This window comes from Camelus bactrianus, chromosome 1, assembly GCF_048773025.1.
Source record: "Camelus bactrianus isolate YW-2024 breed Bactrian camel chromosome 1, ASM4877302v1, whole genome shotgun sequence".
NCBI lineage: Eukaryota > Metazoa > Chordata > Mammalia > Artiodactyla > Camelidae > Camelus > Camelus bactrianus.
The window spans coordinates 61,934,163-61,955,933 of NC_133539.1; the positions used below are offsets into that span (position 1 = coordinate 61,934,163).

General features: G+C 35.7%; 1 protein-coding gene across 5 annotated transcripts in view; it reads left to right on the plus strand.

Annotated features, from left to right (window-relative positions):
- The first annotated feature begins 1,537 nt into the window (after window positions 1–1,537).
- Window positions 1,538–21,771, plus strand: part of PAK2 (p21 (RAC1) activated kinase 2) — a 70,332-nt gene continuing 50,098 nt past the window's right edge. For 3 of the 5 annotated variants that reach the window (XM_074365355.1, XM_010959307.3, XM_045519838.2), the window contains exon 1: window positions 1,539–1,850. The gene's annotated coding sequence lies outside the window, so the exon portion shown is untranslated. Of the gene's footprint in view, window positions 1,851–2,374; window positions 2,470–13,320; window positions 13,406–21,771 lie in introns of those variants that run through there. The other 2 variants (XM_074365363.1, XM_045519840.2) reach the window with 2 other exon arrangements.

The window sequence follows — 21,771 nt, forward strand, 5'->3', positions numbered from 1 at the left end:
GATACTTTGATATGACTTTTCTTGCCTGATAAATGTTGCAGATGACATTACTATTGGTATAACAGAACATTTCTGGTTTTGAATCTTTACATTATCTTCTTTGGATACTTAAAAAGTGAATAAGCACTTTATTTTTTAAAAACTTTAAATTTTTTAAAGTTTCATAATTCTGTGTATGGTCTTTTTTGTTTATAGCCAAGAAAATGGGTACTGTTCTCCTGGTCATTGTATTCCAGTATTTGTTCCACTTTTATGGTTTATTTTTCTCAAAGTATTCTGTAATTTTTTTGGAAAATAAAAGAGACACAGGTTACCTCAACTAAGGGTGGAGGTGGGGCAGAGATTGTTGTGTGTGTATCTCAGCCATTCTACCAGGAACTTAGATTATTCAGCCAGATCTCCTGGAGGGTGGTGCATACATGGCTTAGGAACTGGGAAGATATATTTCCACTCTAGTGATTTCAGAATATAATGAGTATAAGGATTATTCTAGTCAGGTAGTCTACTCATTTTGTGCTACTCATCTATATTTTGATGATTGATGTTAATTGACATGATATGGAGATAAAGAACTTAGGGTGAAGTGACTATCCTTTCAGGCCTGGGCTGAGAGTCAATCTGTTCAATGAGGATTTGTATTTGTTCCTTCTAGGCCCCCCAGCACCACCAGCCTGGGACATTTTCTTGACTTGAGGTTTCCTGGACAGTGTAGGTATTATAATTTGAACTTTCAAACCCACATGAGGGAAAGTGTGTGTTCATGAATTCTAAAGGGAATGTTTTTTCCCCCTCGATGCCAAGTCCAGGCTAAAACATGCAAATATCTTCATGTCTCCCTGGGCTGGTACAGGTGATTTTTATTTTTCCAGGCTGTTTTTGGAGGGTATAGCCTTTTGAGTTTTCCAGCCTTGTACAGGATTACAGTCCCAACCTCTTTTACAGGCCCAAGGCCTTGTGTTTGGTCTCTTGCCTCCTGTGCAGCCAGTAAAACCACAGATTTCTGAAATAAGTAGCTTTTCTCAGTACAAGTATGGCTTCATTGACCTGTTTACCACTCTGGTTTCTTGCTCCCTCTTTGGGTTAGTGTGGAGTTTGGAAGACTATCAGAGGTATTCCTCTTTCTTTCTTGAAAGCTTAGTTATGCCTTTGAAAGGATGTTCTTTTTTATCGAGCAGACTGTGTGTTTAAGAGCTGACAGTTTTTCAAGTTATCTAATACTGTGCCATATTGCTCCTTGAATCCTTTCTCTTGTAATCATACCAATTGAATTTTTTGCTCTACATCTATCAATAAGAACAATCTGGCTACCCAGATCTACTTCCCCTGCTGCCTCCCTAGTATCAATCATGATTACTGCCTCCCTAGTTCGTTCCCTTTAGAAAGAGGGGACAGGGAGGGGGAGAGAGGGAGAGGGAGAGGGAGAGGTTGTACACATTTCAAAACTACAGTTCCCAGCAGCCACCGCGTGGGCCCGCCCTCTGGGAGGTGGTGCCCGTCTCCGCCCAGTGGAGCTCCCGGCTTCGGCCCCGCCCCTCCCCGCTCCCTGCCGTCGCCCTCCCCTAGGGTTGTGGCCACGCGCGGCGGCGGCGGTTGTTCCGCTTCCCCTCTGGCCTGGGCCGTCGCCATTGCCGAAGGCTCTCTGCCCTCCCCTCCCGGCGCCCGCGGGGCTCGGCTGCCGCTCGGCCTAGCAGTAGCAGCGGCTGCGCTCCAGCGCGGCTCCTCTTCCCGCCCCGCTTCCCCTTCCCTCCCCTCCCCGTCCCGCGTCGCGCGCTTGCTCGGGGCGGCTCCTGAGCCCGCTGGGAGCTCGGCCGGAGGCTCCTCGCTGGGGCGGGGACCTTTCCTCGCCTGGGGTAAGTGTGCAGACAGGCCGGGACGCGGGCCGTCGCTTTCCTTCCTCCTTCCTTCTCCGCGGCCTGGCCGGCGCGAGCGACCCGGGGCAGCCGACCTGGCCCGCGCAGGGCCGGGAAGCCGCCACCTGCGTGCCTCGAGCCGCAGCTCTTGGGGCGGTGGCTCATTGTCTGCGCCCGTGGGCTGTTTTCTTCTCCAGCTTTAGCCTGAAATGGGAAGCTTGCTGGGCTGGTGAGATCTAACTCTTCCTGGACCCGGCCCTGCCCTGAACCTTGTCGCGCCACAGCCTCTGCCCTCTGTTGGTCTCCCTTCCCTCACGTTTCAAACCTCCTTGTTTTCTCCATTTACCTCACTGTTCGACAAAACGTTTCGGGTTTTGTTCCTCGATTTTTCGCCTCTTACCGAGTCCCAGCCCCTCCTTGCTACCTCTCTGGTCATCCCAGTTTCATTGCTTAGGCAAGTTGTCTGGAGTCACTTTACTCTTTTCTAAACTGCAACCTGTGATCTCTTCCATATTCCTCATTAGTAGAAACGTATCGTTTCCCGAGGGTTTGAGGGCCTCCGCTTAAGAACAGAACTTTCGGATCTTCTCGTGATTCTTGTTTGATCTTCAGCCAGAAGGTGAATATTTGCTTCTTTAGGTAATTCGGGTGAAGATTGGCTTTTCACCATGTTTGACTTCCTTTAAAATAACAGACACTAAACGTTGCCGAAAATTCCTCAGTGGACTCAAACTTTTGACTAATTCTTTAAAGATAGAGTCATCCAAGAACTGAAGAGTGGGAAGTAATTGCCATTATCGTCGATTGTGGGGTTGGTATCCGTCCTTGTCTCTTATCTTTAATGGGAATACTCTGAGCAGTGTGAGCGTGATTTCTGCCCTCCTAGGTAAACAACTCCCATTGGTATAATTATCTCAACTCTGTTTTACAAGTGATTTATAGTTTTTTGTCGTCTTTTTTAACCTTTGTAAAAAAGACAATCAAAGTGGTTAGGCCTAAAATTAGACTACGACGAGCAGTGTTTTGGATCAAGGTTGTGCACGTCACGTTTTTTCCCCTGCTCTGTTTGACTCTTCCGCTCTTATAAGTAGGCAGGATATTGAAATGTAGAAGAATTTGCTCTGGGGGTTTTGTTTTCTTGGGGTTATTCAAAGAATAACATTAAATAAAGTTAGATTGGAATGAAGGCAGTGAGTAGTAATTTTTAAAAGCAGGTTAGAACTTGTCAACTTTGCAAGAAACTGGCATTTATAGAAAACTCATAATCACTTCTGTATATAATATATGTATGAAAAAAATATGTAAAAATGAAAAGCTTTGTTCATGTTCTCCTGTTAAAGGTGTTAATTTAAGGCAGCTCCTTCATCCTTGGCTTTTATTTTTATTCATTTATTTATCGAAAGTATAGTCAATTACAATGTGTCAATTTCTGGTATACAACACAATGTCCCAGTCATACATATACATACATATATTCATTTTCATATTCTTTTTCATTAAAGGTTATTGCAAGATGTTGAATCTAGTTCCCTATGCTATACAGAATAAATCTGGTTTTTAAAATCTATTTTTACATCCTTGGCTTTTAAATCTGGTTATTAATTAGCCAAGAACACTGACTTACATTTTGAAAAATGAACCTTAAAATGTTTCTGACCTGTAATATATATGGGTCTTAAACCCACTTTTTAGGTTTTGGTGAAAGAGTTTGACCTAAATTCAGTGAATTTTATATTTTCACTAAATAGTTTATCGTTACCTAAATGACTTAGTACTGAGCTTCAATACCGTCATTTTTGTAGTGTGAGTTGTCCTTAATTCAGTGAGATGTCTACTTTGCCTAAGGGGTTAAGGTATAGAAATGCTTGAGTGTGAAACTAAGTCTGTTGATGTCAGCTTCTCTGCCAGTTCTTTCTATAAGCAGATACTTTTATTGAGGAAAAGTTCTAGGTGTTCTGCTTCCCTTAGGGCCTTAATTCCTGGTTTACAGTTATTCAAAGAGAGAATTATTCTTCTGGACTTTGTGACATTAAATACTAACCTTGCAAACCCAAATTCATAAAGTAAGTTTGTAGTTGAGTCTATCTACTAAACAAATGAATAGAGGTTCCTATGATTCTCTATCTTTAGATAGGCAGGTTTCCAAGTAGACATGGTTAACAGTGGTGTATATATCTTTTCAGTTGTAGTTTTTTAAAGAGAAAACTTAGAACTTGCTCAGGTAGCTAAGGTTAAACATTCTTTTTAAAAGAGAGACCTTGTTCAAATAGCTAGGGATGAAATAAGTAGGTATTGTTAAATACTTCCTATGTTTAATCTGTCAATATTGATTATTCTGATATTTGAGTATAACATTTCTCTTGGCTTTTTAAATTTTCCACCTTTGAATAAAATGTGAAACTTCACCTTGTTCAAGTCTTTAAGGCTTTGGCGTTCTGATCAGTTTTCAAAAGCCCTTCCAGTTATTTAGAGGGCTAATTCCAGACTAGTCAGAGGGAGGGTATTAAGTTACTTGCAAATCTGAGTTGTCCTTTATATCCTTCTTGTACCTTGGTAGAAGCAGAAAGAGATGGAACAAAATAGCCCCTGTTGCCTTGAAGAAATACGTATTGTTTTCCTCTGTGATCAGAATTGAGTTTCACTACTTCTTCATTTTAGGATCACTAACCTGAATATGATAGTCAGTCTGGACATTCATGCTGGATTTCAGACGTCTAGCCTATTATCTCTGGGGTACATTAGTACTTATCATTCCATGTATCACAAGTGGTTAGGAGCTGAAGACCTGGGTTTGAATCCTGCCTCTTCTGCTTCACCCTGGGCAAGATACGCATTCTTCTCAAGACTTGTTTTTTTCATCTGTAAAATGAGAATTAATAATAATAACAATATAATACAAATTTCATAGGGGTATTTAGAGCAAATGAAATAATGCAGCACAAGTACTTAGCAAATTCAGTGTCCACATGCTTAATAAGTGTTAGTTAATATTCCATTCTAAAATAGGTTTTATATTTAATTGCTTCTACAGCAGATGTTATACTTCCAAACTTAGACTGCTTTCTGAAAGTGGTTGGAATTTCAGAGCCAATTTTCAGGGACCATAATTGTTAAATTAAAATTTACTTTTCAGGGAAGAAAAAATAGTTTCACCACTGAAAGAAAATACAGGTTTTTTTGAATACACATTTCTCAGATTTTAAAATATGCATACTTCTCATAGAAAATTTAGAAAGTAGTGACAGTTATTAAGAAACAGGACAAAAATTACTGTACAAAAATCACTCAGCCCCAAAGATAACCATCATAACTAGAATAGAAGTGTGTTTTTCCTTATTTTTAAATTACATTCCAAAAGCAGTCAGTACATGCTTATTACAAAAGAGTCTAGCAAGTCAGTTATATAGAGTGAAAAGTGAAAATTACTTTCCTTACCTTCTAGTCGCTTTCCTTACAGATATCCACTGTTAACAATTTTGTTTTCTCTATGCAATTAGAAATGAGCACTGTGTGGGTGTAGTTTTACCTTTTTTTTTTTTAATGAAAAAAATCTAATTATAAATTTTTTTCCATCTCAGTATGTATAGTTCTGCTTCATCTTTTTCATGGTTGTACTTTACTTAATTATTCATGGTTGTTATTTCCACTTTTGAGCAACTAAAACTGGAGCTTTAATGAAGTTTCTTATACCTTTGTGCCCATGCATATGTATACAAGTATTTCCATAAAAAGGATTTTTAAGTGTATATTTTAAGTTTTTTTTTTTAATTGAAATATAGTCAGTTACAGTGTGTCAGTTTCTGGTGTACAGCACAGTGTCTCAGTCGTACACATAAATACATATATTCAGTTTCATATTCTTTTTCACTAAAGGTTATTACAAGATATTGAGTCTGGTTCCCTGTGCTAAACAGAAGAAATTCGGGGTTTTTTAAATTCTGTTTTTATATATAGTGGCGAACATTTGCAAATCTCAAACTCCCAGATTTATCCCTTCCCACTCCCTGGTAACCATAAGATTGTTTACTATGTCTGCGAGTCTGTTTCTGTTTTGTAGATGAGTTCATTAGGTTCTCTTACTAAGTTTTGATAGATGCCAAATTGCTTCCTAAAAGGCTATATTAACCTGTATTTCCTTACTGAATTGTAGAAGCTCTTTACATATAGTAGATATTAATCCTTTCCTTTCTGTTTAAGAAGATCTTTCCCATTTTACCTTTATCAAAAAAACGATCTTCTATATTTTCTTCTGGTACTTTAATTCTTGTTCTAGTTGAATCTTAAACTTCTGTTTTGTGTGTGTGTGTGTATGTGTGGTGGAGTAAGAGTTTTTGAAGTATGAAGTAGTTTGGCTACTGAAATAAAATATAGGTATAAAAATATTGCAGGAGTTTGAGGTTTGTTTGAAAATCAGTCACATTATAGAGATTCAGAGAGGAATATTTTCATGGTTTTATTGTAAGCAGCACACCTGTAAATGGGGGAGAAATACCCCTTGTTGGCCCCTATTTCTTGTCATCTACCTAATTCATCCTCATCCTTCAAATTTCAGCTTTTGAGTATAGCTTTGGGAGTCTTTTTTGATCTCCACTATGACTCAGGTATTCTTACTGCTCTTATATATTTTCTTAACATGTTGATCCATAATCTCTATTTGCAGTGTGCTGAAAGAATGAGTTATTCATCTGGAAATGAGAATTATTTCTCAATTTTTGTCAGTTGAAACTAATCAAAAGGGAGATGAAAGGAAGAACTTAGTGATGTTGGTTAAAAGAGACACACATATATACATTTGCATACAGGGCCCTTTTAACCTGGATTACTGAGTTCTTCCTTACATCTTTCTGATCCAGCTGTTCTGTTACCTTGCAGGTAATATTTTTTCATGGGAATATTTAATAGGTTCTGGAAAAATAGAAGGTTTTATTTTGATCTTGCATTTATTTTGTAAGACTAAGGTGTATTTTAAGGTATAATCTCAGGTTTAAAAAATTAATTCCTGCATTAGTTTTGAGATTATTTAGTAATTTATAGGCTTATGAAGCAAAATTTTTATATAATAAACACATGAATTTCAAGAATTGAGGTAAAACTTTTAGACACAATTTCAGTTACTATAAAGAGCAAATTACTAAAGGATAAAAAGTCACAATGGCAGATATAATAGTAGAAATATAGCCAGATGTTTAAGTATTTCTGTTGTAAATTCTTCCTGAACTTTTTTCACTTTCCTGATTAAATATTTGAAAAGAATGAAGTTTAAAAAAAAACCTTATTTCAGTACCTATGAGTAACTACTGTTAGTATTTTGATATGTTTCTTTGTGTATGTACATACTTTACCCTTCTAAAATTGGAATCATGTTCTATATAATTTGCTATCTTGCTTTTTTTTTTTACTTAGCATTAAGTCTTGAAAGTTTCCCTGTGTTCTCCTTAAAAATTCTTTTAAAAAATGATTTTTTAATGTTTGCCTAACATTTCATTGTACAGTTATACCTTAGTTTCACTATTTTCCTATTGGTGAATATGTAACTTATTTTCAGTATTTTATATAAATAATGCTATAGCAAATATCTTTTTATTCATTCCTGATTATTACTTTAGAATATTTTCCCAGAAGTGGAATTACTGAATGAAAGGGTATAAGCATTTAAAAGTGTTAAATTACCCTTCAGAAAGTTTTGATGTGTACCATCACTAGCATTGTGAATCTCACTTTGTTGCTATTCTCATTGAAGTAACCATCATTCTTAATGAAATTATTAATTTTGTATATTGCTAGGCAAATAAAAATACAGTTTAATTTGCATTTCTTGTTTAAATTATAACAAATTTTGTTTTTGTGAACTTGATTTTGTTCCATTGTTTCTGATAAATATACAGAAGTAACTAGAATTTTTTTTAGTAAGTTCACTTTTCTCCCCTTCTAAACTTTTTATACAATTTTAAAAGTTACTTTCCATTTACAGTTATTACAAAATATTAGCTATATTCCTCATGTTGTACAGTACGTCCTTGGGCTTATTTTACACCCAATAGTTTGTGTCTCTAGAAGTAACCAGATTTTTGTGTTCACTATTATTTTTATTGTCTTACTGCACTTCAGTAAAATTTTATTTACTTTTGTTGTCCAGGTTCATCTTCTTATCTGAAAATAATAGTAACTTTTACTTCCTTACCAATAGTTATAATATTTGTTTTTTATTTTAGGTCTTTATCACATTGGTAAGAATCTCAGAGACAGTTAAATAAGAGAAGTGATAATTGTCTTGGAATGTCTCTGGTATTTTTACAATTAAAGATGAATTCAGCTTTTAGTTTAAGAGAGAAATTCTTTATTATTTTATTCTTTTTTTTTAATTAAAAAAAGGAATGACTTCTGAATTTTATCAGATGTTTTTGTAACACTTATTTAGGGGGTGATAGGGTTTTTCTTCTTTTAACTACTGATAAGAGTATATAAATAAATTATTGCTGATAACCCAAAGGTACCCTAAGGCATATATTACGAGGAACCAAAACCTCACTCGTGTTAGTTAAGTGTACAGGATTTATTGAAAGGATAAAAGAGAATCTCATAGAAATTTAATAAGAGTATGTACTCTGTATAGTAACTTCTCTAGTTCCTTCTGTAGTCTGTTGAGAAGTCCTTACTTACTCATGAGTCAGTTTTGATAAATTTATATTTCCCAGATTCTGTTTTTTAAATTTTTCAAATTTATTATTATACTGGTGTATATGATTTTTTAAAGCAAATCACTTTATAATCACTTAATTCATATACAGCTTATGGTTTTCCTCCATTTCTGAGGTCCAAAGGAATTGTCCCTATTAGCAAATATGCCCTGGCTATACCAGCATTTTCCAGTGGCTTTTCTTCTTCACCATGCCATCTTAGTCCCAAGAAAAGAAAAACCAAAATGAACAGATAGGAGAAGCTGGGATTTCTACTTTCTCTCACATAGTCACAGCTAACATGTGTTTTTTTTTTTATAATTAAAACCTGTTGTGTTCATTCCATCTTTTATTAGTGATTTCATTATTTTTCTTGATTTGATTTGCCAACTGTTTATGTTTGTCTACTTAGTGGTTTTCAATAAGCAGCTTTGAGATTTATTTTGTTGGTTTTCTGTTTTCTGATTTCCTAATTTCTACTTTTCTCTTAATTTTTTTCTTTCTTTTCTTCTCCTTTTTTGTTATACTTTTCTTAACTCAGTAAATTCTTTGTTCCCCACCCTTTTTTAAAAAATGAAAACACTCAGTGGCCTTAATTTGCCTCTGAGTACAGCTTTGGCTGCACTCTAAAATTTATATGAATGATATTCTTATAGTTATTGCTTTCCAAATAGTTGGTACTTCTAGTTTGATTACCTCTTTGACTTAGAAGCTTAGTATAGTTCTATTCACTCAATTTTCTTTCATTGTTAGTGACTGTGGTCTTTTAAAATATCTTTTAAATTTATTGAGTTTCTTTGTGACTTAAAGCATAATCCAATTAGCTAAATGTTCTGTGAAAACTTAAAAAAGAATATTGTTTGCATGTACAGTTTTATATACACATGTATGTCTGTTAATTAAACTTTATTCAAATATTTTATTTGATTTATTATTCCTTATGAATAGTTTTTATTAACTATAAGATTTAGTTCCTATTAATTTTTTAATCTTAACCTGTCAAAGACTGAGAGGTAGCATTGTTACTGAGAAGCTTGTTCTTACACTGGGGACTTTACATTTTTGTTTCTTCTGCCTGAATCCTGTCTTCCTTTCGTATTTCACTGTTTTAAAGAGGCCTTTCCTGATCAGTCATCTAAAATAGCCTCCACCTAACCCCACTCACTATCTCACTTCTGTGTTTTTCTTTATAGCACTTCTGTCTGAAATTATTTTTTTTATTTACTAGTTACTTTATTTCTTTGCTATTATTCTGTTCAGAACTTAGAACAAGTAGGTATGCAGTAAGTATGTGTTTACTGAGTAGAGTGTCTTTTTTAATGTCTAATGATTTTTATTTTTCTTTAATTAATAGACTTTATTTTGTACTATTTTAGATTCACAGCAAAATTGAGCAAAAAGTACAGAATTCTGATATACCCTAATTTCACTCCTCCCCCACCTTCCCCTACGGTCAACTTTCTGTGGTGTGTGGTACATTTGTTGTGATTGATGAACCAACACTGACACATCATTATCAAAGTCCATGGTTTACATTAGGGCTCACTCTTGATATTATACACCGTATGGGTGTGGACAAATGGTGGATAGTGACATGTATCCACCATCACAGTATTGTACACAATAGTTTCTCAGCCCCAAAATTCCCTGTGCTCCACTTATTCATCCCTCCCTTCTCCCTAATGCCTGGCAACCAACCGCTGGTACTTCAACTGTCTCCATAGTTTTGTCTTTTCCAGAATGCCATATAGTTGGGATTATACAGTATGTAATCTTTTAAACTTGACTTCTTTCACTTAGGAATATGTATTTGAGTTTCCTTCTTACCTTTTCATGGCTTGATATCTCATTGCTTTTTTGTGCTGAATAATATTCTATTGTTGGGATACACCATTTACCCTCTGCAGGACATCTTGGTTGCGTCCACGTTTGACACTTACGAATAAAGCTTCTATAAATATCCATGTTTGGGTTTTGTATGGACATAAGTTTTCAGCTGATTTGAGTAAATAGCAAAAAATATGGTTGCTGGGAATTTATGCTAAGAATGTATTTAGTTTTGTAAGAATCTGCTAAAACTCTCTTTCAAAGTGGTTGAACCATTTTGCTTTCCCAACAGCAATGAATGAGAGTCACTCAAATCCTCATCAGCATTTGATGTTGTTAGTGTTTTGGATTTTAGCCATTCTGGTAGGAGTGTAGTGGTATCTCATTGTTTTGATTTGCAATTCCCCAATGAAGTATGATGCTAAGAATCTCATTTCTCTTTGCCATCTGTATATCATCTTTGGTGAGGTATCTCTTCAAATCTTATGCTCATAATTTTTTTTTAATGGAGGCTAGGTACTGCACCCAGGATCCTCATGCATGCTAAGCATGAGCTCTACCATCAAACTATACCCACCTCCCCTCTTATTTTTCAATTGGGTTCTTTATTTTCCTATTGTTGAGTTTTAAGAGTTCTTTGTATATTTTGTATCTTTATATTAGATACCTCTTTTGCAAATATTTCTCTCGCCCTGTGGCTTGTCTTCTTGTTCTCTCCACTCTAATTATTTTTATCATGTTTTTGCTGCAATATTATGGATGCATGTGTAAATTCTGTACTGCTAAAGATCTACATTATACCTAATCAATAAAAATAATTGTCATATTTAATCTTGAGTCTTACATTTTACTTACCTTAGATTTATATCTGTACTATACTTTGTTCAGTAAATTTTATCCAACTTTGTCTTTACATACCATTTTTCGTTGTCTCTTAAATTACATATAGCTTATTTTTGTTTTAATCCAAAATGAATACTGAAAACATTTATGTGTATTGTCATAATTAATTTTGTTAGGAATGTTTCTGTCATTTTATTTAATGCTTTTGGGTTTTTAATGATTTATTGCTACTATTTTTACATTTTTGTAAGATATACATAATGTAAAGTTACCATCTTAACCATTTTTAAATAGAGTTGACCTTTGAACAACCCAGGTTTGAACTGCACAGGTCCACTTATATGTGGGTTTTTTCAATAGTAAATACTATAGTACTACACTACTTGAGGTTGATTGAATTCTGGGATGCAGAGCCATACATGCAGAGGAACTTTGGACTTGGAGGAACCATCTATACAGAGGGCCAGACTATAAATTATACTCAGATTTTTTACTGTGTGAAGGGTTGCATCCCTAACCCCTAAGCTGTTCAGTGTCAGCTGCATACAGTTCTTTACCATTAGGTACATTTACATTGTTGTACAACCATCATCACCACCCATCTCTAGAATTTTTCATCTTCCTCAGCTGAACCTCTGCACTCATTAAACACTAACTCCCTATTCCTCCCTACTCACAAAGCGTAGTGACTGTCTCTAATCTACTTTTCTCTATTTTGCCTATTCTAGATGATTAATATAAGTGGAATCATGCAGTATCTTGTCCTTTTGTGTCTGGCTTATTTCATGTAGCATGTTTTCAAGGTTTGTCCATGTTATAGCATGTATTAGTACTTAATTCCTTTTTTAAGGCTGAGTAATATTCCATACTATACACATTTTGTTTATCCTGCTATCTGTCTGTTTTCTGTTTTAAAGCTCACTTATCTATAATTTAAATGTGTTTAACTGTAAATCTAAAATTTAAAAAAAATTTGATTTGTCAGTTAAAAAAGACAATCATACTTTGACTTCCCCTATGTTTGAAGACTGGCTTATTCTCTTCACTCATCCTCACTTTAGTCCTTGTCATTTTCTCAATCTTACATTTAAATTGATTAATCACGTGTGTCAGCTAACGTACATTTTCAGCTAATATATTTAGTAGGAGTAACTAGAAGGCATATTTAATAATTATTAGGTCACTAATAGTCTCAGAAATTCTGTAGATATATTGTGTCATCTTGTAGCAGTCATTTTGTTTCGGAGCATCCTGTGCCTGATGGTGGTAGGAATTTTCCCTTTTCTTGAAATATTTTGACAGACTGTGTCTTGTCCATGTTAATTAATGTTGCCTGGTACACTGACTCCTTATGATCTTCACACTTGGGGTTTTTTTCATTTCCAAAAATATTTTTGTTTATTTTTAGTTGTTTTCTTCCTACAGAATGCTTGTAATAATTAGATTGGCTTATGATTTCTGTCTTTTGTATGAGCTTCTCAAATGTTTGTCCTTATCGCTCATTTGATTTTCCTTTATCACCTTCAGTGTAGGCTTTACTTCTGCCATTGAAATTTTAGTGTCTTTGCATCCTTTAAAAATTTACTCCACACCTAGGAAACTAGTAAAGAGACCAGAGATAGAAAGAAACCAATTTCCTAGAAATTTGTATGTTTTGCATCCTACTGGCTGTGAACTCCAGAAAAAGTGTCAACCCTGAGGTATAGAGTTTATTATCTTTCTTTCTACCTCATTATTTTTTTCCCAGTATTTTTAATCAGTATATCAAAATAATTTTAAAATGTTAAAAATTATTGACAATATTGTCAAGAAAAGTAAAAGTAGCTACTAGTAGGATATAAATATATGGCAGTTTCCATTTTATGAAAGGAAAAAAAGAAACAAGAAAAATCATCAGTTCACCAAATGTAAAGAAAGGAACCAAGAAAGCATAATAACCATAAAGCATTAAATAACCAGAAGAAAGCTTGATACGTGTATAACAACAAATGTAAACAGGTTGACTTTATCTATTAAAAAACAAAAACAGTAAAAAGAAATTTTTTTTTTTACTTCACTCCCTTTTCTTCTTAAATTACTCTCATTTCATCTTGGTCTTTTCTCTCCATGTATGCCTGTTTTAGGGAGTTTGCCAAACAGTGTTTGGAAGTTAATTCTGTGTTCTTGAAGCAATTCACCTTCGAAGTTAGACTTTGCTTCCATGTGAAGGTAATTTTCTCTCTTCCCTATGCTGCATTATTTTTTTGTTGGGATCTATGTTTGATTTTTTTCTGCTTATTCATCTTTAAATGGTAACTGTTATCTGTTATCTAATATGCATTTGTGAGGAACGTTTCTGGGATTGATTGCCCTTGCCTCTACAGTTGATTGGGATTCTGGTTGAAACCTTTTCTTCTAAATACCCAGCTCCTAGCCTGAGTTCCAGTGATTAATTGGCATTCATCTAAAAAGACAGTTCTAGACTAGGATGATGGGATCTTACCCTACCCTGGTTTCTAGCATGTGCTGCTGTTAGGGCACTTCCTGATTCTAACCTTGTACCCACAACACAGCAGTTGGCTTGTATGACTACACCTCCCAGGAAGTCACGTGCCAGTCCAGGTTTTGCTGCCCTTTCACAGCTTCACCTGCATCTTATGTATGCACAGGCATATGGAAAGACACTTGCTTGTTCTCTGGAACTTACCTGGTAGTCTTCTATGTACCAAGAGGGTAGTCTGTATGTACAAAGAGCAGAAAAGAAGATAAGGAGCTCTAGCTGCCACAGATCTGCCTCTATATAGCAAGAAATCAGTTACCGAGGATAACTGACTAGCTTGTTTCTTTGAGGCGGACTTTGGGTCTCCAAATAAAAGGATGGCTAGCAGAGAGGGACAAGCTATCTTTATATCTTCTTTTAGGTAGATGGTTGAACTTTCTTGTATGAAGCAGATAAGAATGGTGGGAATCTTTTCTCTTGAGTGACCTTGTAGCTAATGGAAAGCCTTCAGAGATTTGATAAAATTGTCTTCATGGAAATTTGGGATAGATTACATGGTGACTTCTGATTTGATACTATTTTTTACTAGAATAAACGGGTTCCAGTTTTTGTTTAACCTATGTCACCACCTAAGGAATCAAGTAATCAGTCTGCAGTTGACCTTCATTTTTCATTGTAAAGCCTTAGGTTGATTTACACTTTGATTGTAGGAAGATGGTGCCCTGTTTCAGTTTGCATCTTTTTGATGTCTAGTTGAACAGTTTTCATATACGTACAGTCCCCCTACTTATGATTTTTTTTGACTTTACTAGGCTGCAAAAGTGATATGCATTTAGTAGAAACCATACTTTGAATTTTGACCTTTTCCTGGACTAGCTATACAGGGTTCCATAGTCTGGTGGTGCTGGACACAGGTAGCAAGCTGCAGCTCCCAGTCAAGCCACACGATCACAAGGGTATAACCAATACACTTAACAACTATTCTGTTTTTCACTTTAAGTACAGTATTCAGTAAATTACATGAGATATTCAGTGCTTTATTAGAAGATAGGCTTTGTGTTAGATGATTTTGCCCAACTGTCAGCAAATGTGTTTTGAGCATGTTTAAGGTATGCTAGGCTAAGCTATGATGTTCTTTGATAGGTTTATGTGTATTAAATGCATTTCAATTCAAGAATATTTTTAACGTACAATGGATTTATGGGTATGTAACCCCATCTTAAGTCAAGAAAGATCTGTGTTTGTTCCCCCTCCCCTCTTTTTCATTTTGAATTGCTGTTTGGAGTTTTTGGCCAAACTTGAGAAAAGCTTGACTTCATACTGTTGAGTAGCCTTCTTCTTAACTACTTTTTTATATTTTTAATTTGTTATTGTTACTTCCCCATTCACTACCTTATAGGCAATTTTGAAGCATTTTCTGTCTCACCTCTTTACTTCTTTCATGCTTAGTCATAGTTTCACTTTTTTAGTGTAGTGATTGGGTGAAGGCTAAGGGGAAGTAAAAAAAAAAAAAAGGAATCACATTTAAATTACAAAGTTTCTTTAACATACTGCTTCCTCTGTTTATGGAGACCTTCTCTTTTTGCTTGGCAGATTCTCGTCCTTCAAAAGCCAGTTCTGATTTCTTTGCCTGATTACTCTCATATAAGTAGGAGCCTCTTTTCTATTGCATTCCACTCATCTGTATCAGCTCTTATCTCATTGCACAGTAGTTATTAGTTACTTTTTTTCCACTGATGGTGAGCTCAAAACTGAGACTAAATCTTAGTTTTTGATTTCTAGCATCTGACATATTGTAGACACAAAATAAATACTTAAATGACCTAGAAAAGACTTACTAAGAGTTTTCCTTTTTTTCCCCCCCTTCAGCCATGTCATTTCCTTGCTTCTAGATTAAAATATAAAAAACAGGTCTTTCTGGGAAGTGTGATTGTGAATATTCTGTTTTTCTTAAGCTTTTATCCTGGTTTGGATTTCTTTGTAATGACCTTGTACTACTTTTATTATGAGAATAAAAAAAACATAACCAGACCTCTCAAATATCCAGGTTCTCCCCATTGCCCAGCCCCTGCCACTTTCTGGCCCACTCAACAGTCTTATTTCCCACTACTTGCTGCTGTATGTCCTTTTGTCTCCTTCTGTCTTCTGTCTTCTGAACCAGATCATTCGTATAGTTCCCACTGCCTAGACTCCCATCTTCTGGGTAGGAAATTGTTGTAAATTGAGAAGTGCTTGTGATAGGGATTAAATATTAATGTCTTGCTGACTTTATCCTGAATATGTGGTGGTTAAAGTGAGGTTCTTGGATAAGTTTTATCAGTTGTAAGGATCAGGATAAATGGAGCATTTAATTGCCTTAGCTTTGTGGAGTGGTGACCTTAAAGAAGATAGTATGGTGAAAGTGTCTTCAAATTTTCCTGGGTCTCCCCTAGCCTAAAAGAGAAAAACAAAACAAAACAAAACTTTTCTTGACTCTGATGCCATCACGGACACACCTTTCTTTGATTGATTTATTCTTTCAACAAGTACTTATCTCCAAGACACATGAACTAGACACAGTGCTCTGCATTAGTGATATAATGGTCAACAGAATACTCACTGGATTCATGCTTCTGGAGTTTATAATGTAGTTAGGGTAGACAGATATTTAAAAAGCAAATCCAGTGTGATGAATGTTAAGACAGAATAAACTAATGTGTATCGGATGGCAGTGAGGAGGCATCAGAGGTTTCCTGAATACTTGAAGTAGGTGTTTGACAGGTGGAGGTGGTGGACAGAAAGTAGGGTGGCTGACTCAATCCCAGTTTGCCCAGGACTTTCCTGGGTTTAGCACTGAAAGTCTTGTGTCCCAGGATAACTCTCTCAGTTTCAGGAAAACTGAATGATTGATCACTGAACAGAAAATCTTCCAGAAAGGTCATGTGTGAAGGCCTGAGATGGCTAATAGTGACAAAACTTAAAGGCTGTATAGGGAAAGTCTACAGAGAGATGAGTCTGGTAAAGTAGGAGTCTGATCACGCATGGACTATGGGATGGGGCTTCATCGTAAATACTCTACTTAAAGGCTTTAAGTAGGGAACTGAAGTGATAAAGTTTAATATATTTTAAAGTTGCTCTCTGTGGTGTGAAGAATAGACTGGAAGGACTGAGAATGGATTTAGGACAGTAAATAACAATGGTTAAGTTATAAGCTACAGCCACATAGAAATTGAGGAAACTGTTTTGGGAAGCATGGATACTTTTCAGAATTAGGTTATGATAGAGGTGTGAAAGCTTGAAGCAAATGATTTTCAAAAATCGCTTTCCTCCAAGACTGCTAATTTCTTAAAAATGGAAAACCTAACATTTTTACTTCTTTCTAGATAAAAACTTTACTAGCAGAGTAAATTCAGACAGCAGTTTTTTTTTTTAAACTGTCAGCCTTTTTTTTTTTCTCTAAATTTGAAGAACAGCAGTATAGAATGTAGGAGACATGGCTGTGAAGTTTGAAAGTGATTATTTTCCTGAATACGGCAAAAAATGTAACTTTAAATAGTTTTGTCAACTTCAAAGTAGTCCTGTTGAAAGACGGTGTGATTATTCCAGTGATGTGTGTGTTCTTCAGATCATTTTTTAGAGCTGTTCTCTTTGAAATACTCTAGGAGACTGCCACCTAGTCTTTAGAGTATCTTCTTCACTAGAGGCAAACCCCTCCATCTTTGCCTGTTCCTATTTCCATCTGTCCCTCTTGCCTTCTCCATCTCCATCTGCCCCATCATGGTTTCTTCCTTTTCCCTTAAATTAAAAAAAAAAAAAAGATATAATTCGTATATGATAAAACCTACCCTTTAAAAGATCTACAGTTAAGTGGGGTTTTGTCATTGTTTTTTTATTGTATTCACAGGTTGTACAACCATCACCACTGTCTAATTCCAGAATATTTGCATTACTGTATGGAGAAATCTTGCATCCAGTAACAGTCACTCATTTTACCCTAAACTGTACCCTTGCCTCAGGCAGCTAATCTATTTTCTGTCTATAAATTAGTCTATTCTGTACATATAAGCAGATTTATATAATACACATAATACACATGGTCTTTTGTGATTGGTTTCTTTCATTTAGCACAAGGTTTTCAAGGTTCATCCATATTGTAGCATGTTTGAGTACTTCATATCTTTTTATGACTGAATAACATTCCATTTTATGGATAAACCACATTTTATTTGTCCATTCATGAGTTAATGGAAATCTGGGTTGCTTTCACTTTTTGACTTCTATGAATAGTGCTTCTGTGAACGTTTGTATATAGGTTTCTGTGGGGACATATTTTCACTTATTTTGAGTTTATACATAGGAGTAGAATTGCTGAGTCATATAGTAACTCTATGTTTGACCTTTTGAGGAGCCACCAGACTGTTTTGCAAAGCAGCTGCACCATTTTGCAATCCTGCCAGCAGTGTATGGGGATTCCAGTTTCTCTACTTCCTCACTAACACTTGCAATTTTCTGTCTTTTGAGTATAGCCACCCTAATGGGTGTGAAATGTTATTTCATGTGGTTTTAATTTGCATTTCTCTGGTCACTAATGATGTTGAGTATCTTTTCATGTGCTTATTGCCCATTTGTGTATTTTCAAATCCTTTGGGAAAACATTTTATGTTCAGAATTGAGTGCCTTAGATCAGTGCTTCTTAGGAACTTTCTGTAATGGACTAATTGTAAAATATCATAAAATGGAAATGAAAGGAAAGCCAGACGTGTAAAATGTAAATGTAAGTCCCGTTTGTTGTTGTTGTTTTTAGAGTCAATAGCAAATTATTCTGTCAGATTGCTCTAAAAGTTTCTAAACACTTATTCTCAAATTTTTGTATTTCATTGAGTAACAGTAATAAATAGCCAGCCCACATAACACTCTTCCTGGGGCATTGCTTTAAATGACTAAAAGGCATTTGAAAAGTAGTTCAACTTTTCCCATTTTTAAACTCAAAGCAATTGCTTGGTTCTTGTATTTTCTCACTTCTGACTATGGCTACCAATTCTAATTTGCTGTTGAATTAATCCTACAGACAGCTGGTTTTGAGGCTTTTAAACAAGCACTTTATTACAGATTTTATACAAGCTAGTTACATTTTGTTGGGATAAGTCGGAGGGGACAGTTTTAGCAAAAGATAACAAGGCAAGTTGGGTTTGGGGCCAATGAGGGTAGCTTTCTCACCCTCTCCTAGTTTTCCTCATGAGAGATGCCCTTGGTGCTGATGATGTTCTTGTTGAAGGGGTTTCTGCTGTAGGTTCAGAAGTGCTGAGGAGAAGCTTACCTTAAAGCCTCTTAGACTTCCAGCCATGACCCCCTAAAATCCCAACATCATTACCTTGTTTGTAAATAATTTCTCACTTGGCTGTAACATCCTCATTCTGAGTAATTTTTTACCTTATTGTTCACATTTATATAAAAATAAGCATTAGTCATGCTCAGCCCTTTTATTACCCTGTAGCCATGAACAGTCTGTGAGCAAGAGCAGTTCATTATCTCATGTCTTACAAGGTCTAAAAATTCTTAAGTCCACAGAACAAAACGTTATAGTCTAGGAACACTGAGGGATGTATTCCTATACTATCTGAATTACTTATGCTTTTGGTGGTGAAAATTCTTGAAAAAAGTGGGTTATTAGAACATTTTTTTTATAAAGGCCTTAAACTAATGAAGGGGTATAGAGTATTTATGAATCATTTGAAGTGTGTGGGGGTTTTTTCCAATTTTTTATTTTATTTATTTTTGGGGAAAAGCAATTAGGTTTGTTTGTTTGTTTGTTTGTTTGTTTTTAATGGAGGGACTGGGGATTGAACCCAGGACCTCGTGCATGCTAAGCATGCTCTCTGCCACTGAGCTATACCCTCCCCGCTGAAGTGTGATTTTAAACATCTGTTGGTGCCTTTGTATTAAAAAGTGTTGTGTTACACAATGTCAGATTGGTACAGAGAAGTATGAAAGGTGTTCCTTGGCAGCCAGGAATTTATAATCATGTAGAAAGAAAAAAAGTTAGAAGTCAGTTGGCTGAAATTCAAGGAAGTGTGTAAGTGTCAAATTAATGAAAGGACTGTATCACTCTGGGTCCAATCAAGAGAGAAGCCACAGTAATTTGAACATGGAAAGAATTATTAACTAACAGGAGAATGGAGTAATGAGGGATTAGCTAGTAATAAGTAAATAGAATTCTAAAGAACATAAGAATAACAGAAATAAGGAGCAGCTGCTACCCCTAGCACAGCACCTAGGGAAGAGCCCTCCTCCCCCCCAGAAGGTGGAGGTTCAGCCTTGCTGGAGAGAGCATAGCTGTGGCTCATCGAATGGCAGAGAAGCTGAAGTGGTGCTGTGTTGGTGGAATGTGCTGGACATCTGCTCTTTAGGGTGCTAGGGAAGCTGCTCATGGGGAGGTGTTAACTGCACTGCAAACCTCCTAAGAAGGAAGCGTGAGGAAGCTGCTGGCTGCTGGGTATGCTACTGGCCACCTTGCCATATAGGAGCCTGATAAGCAAGCACACCAGATCCAGGAAGCAAAACTTTTCTCCTGCAGTATCTCTCCTGCGCCCTCTACTGATAAAGCTCAACACCATGCCAGATGGCCATGGAAAAATACCTAAAGATCCCAGATCATTTTCAGAGTAGACAAAAAGGATGAATTTGGAATTGAGAGACACTGTATCAGTAATCAGCATGGGAGTGGCATTAGTGCTGTTGGAGTTCAGAGGAGTAGAGATCATGTGACAGTTAAGGAAGAAGTACTATTTGAAAGAGCTCTTGTAGCATGAGTAGAGTTTTTTTTAAGTTGAAAGTGACATTGTTTTTTCCTCATTGCAAGAACAGTACATACTCATTTCTAAAAATCAGAATATAGACAAGTATTTTTTGTCTGTAGTCTATGAAGAAGGGGAAAGCACTCAGCTCTCTTACCCATAAAGAGAACCAGTGTTAAGTGCTTGATAAAATATGGCTAGGTAGTGGATATAGTAGGGAAGAAAAGCTTTCTATGATGGTGCTTGGTGCTGCTTTTGTATCTTTGTTTACAGGGGATAAAATTGGCTTTGAGATATAATAATGCCAAATTATATAAACTAACATTTTGAGGAACTTTCTATATTTGGTGTTTATGTGAGATTTATTTATGTAACTTCTTTAAGAAGTTTTCAAATAGACAATCACTAGACAACACTTTCTTGCTCTTTAAGTGACTATTAGGAAGAAGGGATTTTTTGTTGTAATCACACTGAATGTTGTGTCTTAGAAGTCCATTGTGCTTTTCTCTCCTCTTTGCTCAAAGATTGTCATGTGAATGCTCATCTTTGGAACAGGGTTCTAGCAGATTTAATCTGAGAAGACAAATTGAAAACTGAATCTTGCCCTCACTGAGATATGGGGATTAATCCCCCCCCAGATAGCAAAGACTGTAAGATTCTCATGAAAGAGAAAGACTTTATATCACTATTTATTAACATTTGTACTTTAAAAGTTAGAAAGTAATTCTAGAGAATGAAAACAAAGTTCCTGTGTATTATTAACAACCAGCTCATGAGTGATTAGAATATATAATGTTAGGCCTGTTTTCAGAAAAATATGCTACTAAATTCAGACTAGTTCGTGTTGACTTAGTCTTTTAACCAAGTTGGTATAAAAGTGAACTGTTTGCTTTCCTATTTTTCATAAAATTAAGAAAATATTAAAGCTCTAGTATAAGTTTAGTTTTTAAACCTTTCAGTTACAATATTTGACTTAGAAATATGTGACTTAAAAATAACCACTTGTCCTCTGTGAGCAGTTGAATAGAAAGATTTAGAACTGTCCAGTTTGAACTTGTTGCAGTGATAGATATGTTCTGTATCTGTGGTATCCAGTATGGCTAGTGTGACTAAGAAACAATTTTGTTTTTATTTCATTTAAATTTAAATAGCCATATATGGCTAGTATGGCCCTCTCATATTGGTTAGCACAGATTACAGAATGGTGTGTTCACAGGGGAAAAAATTTTAAAGGCAAATAATTTGAAGATGATTTTAAGAGCAAATTCCCATCGGTGAAAAGTAAGAAGCAGAAATTAGCAGAGCCTAGCCAAAGCATAGTG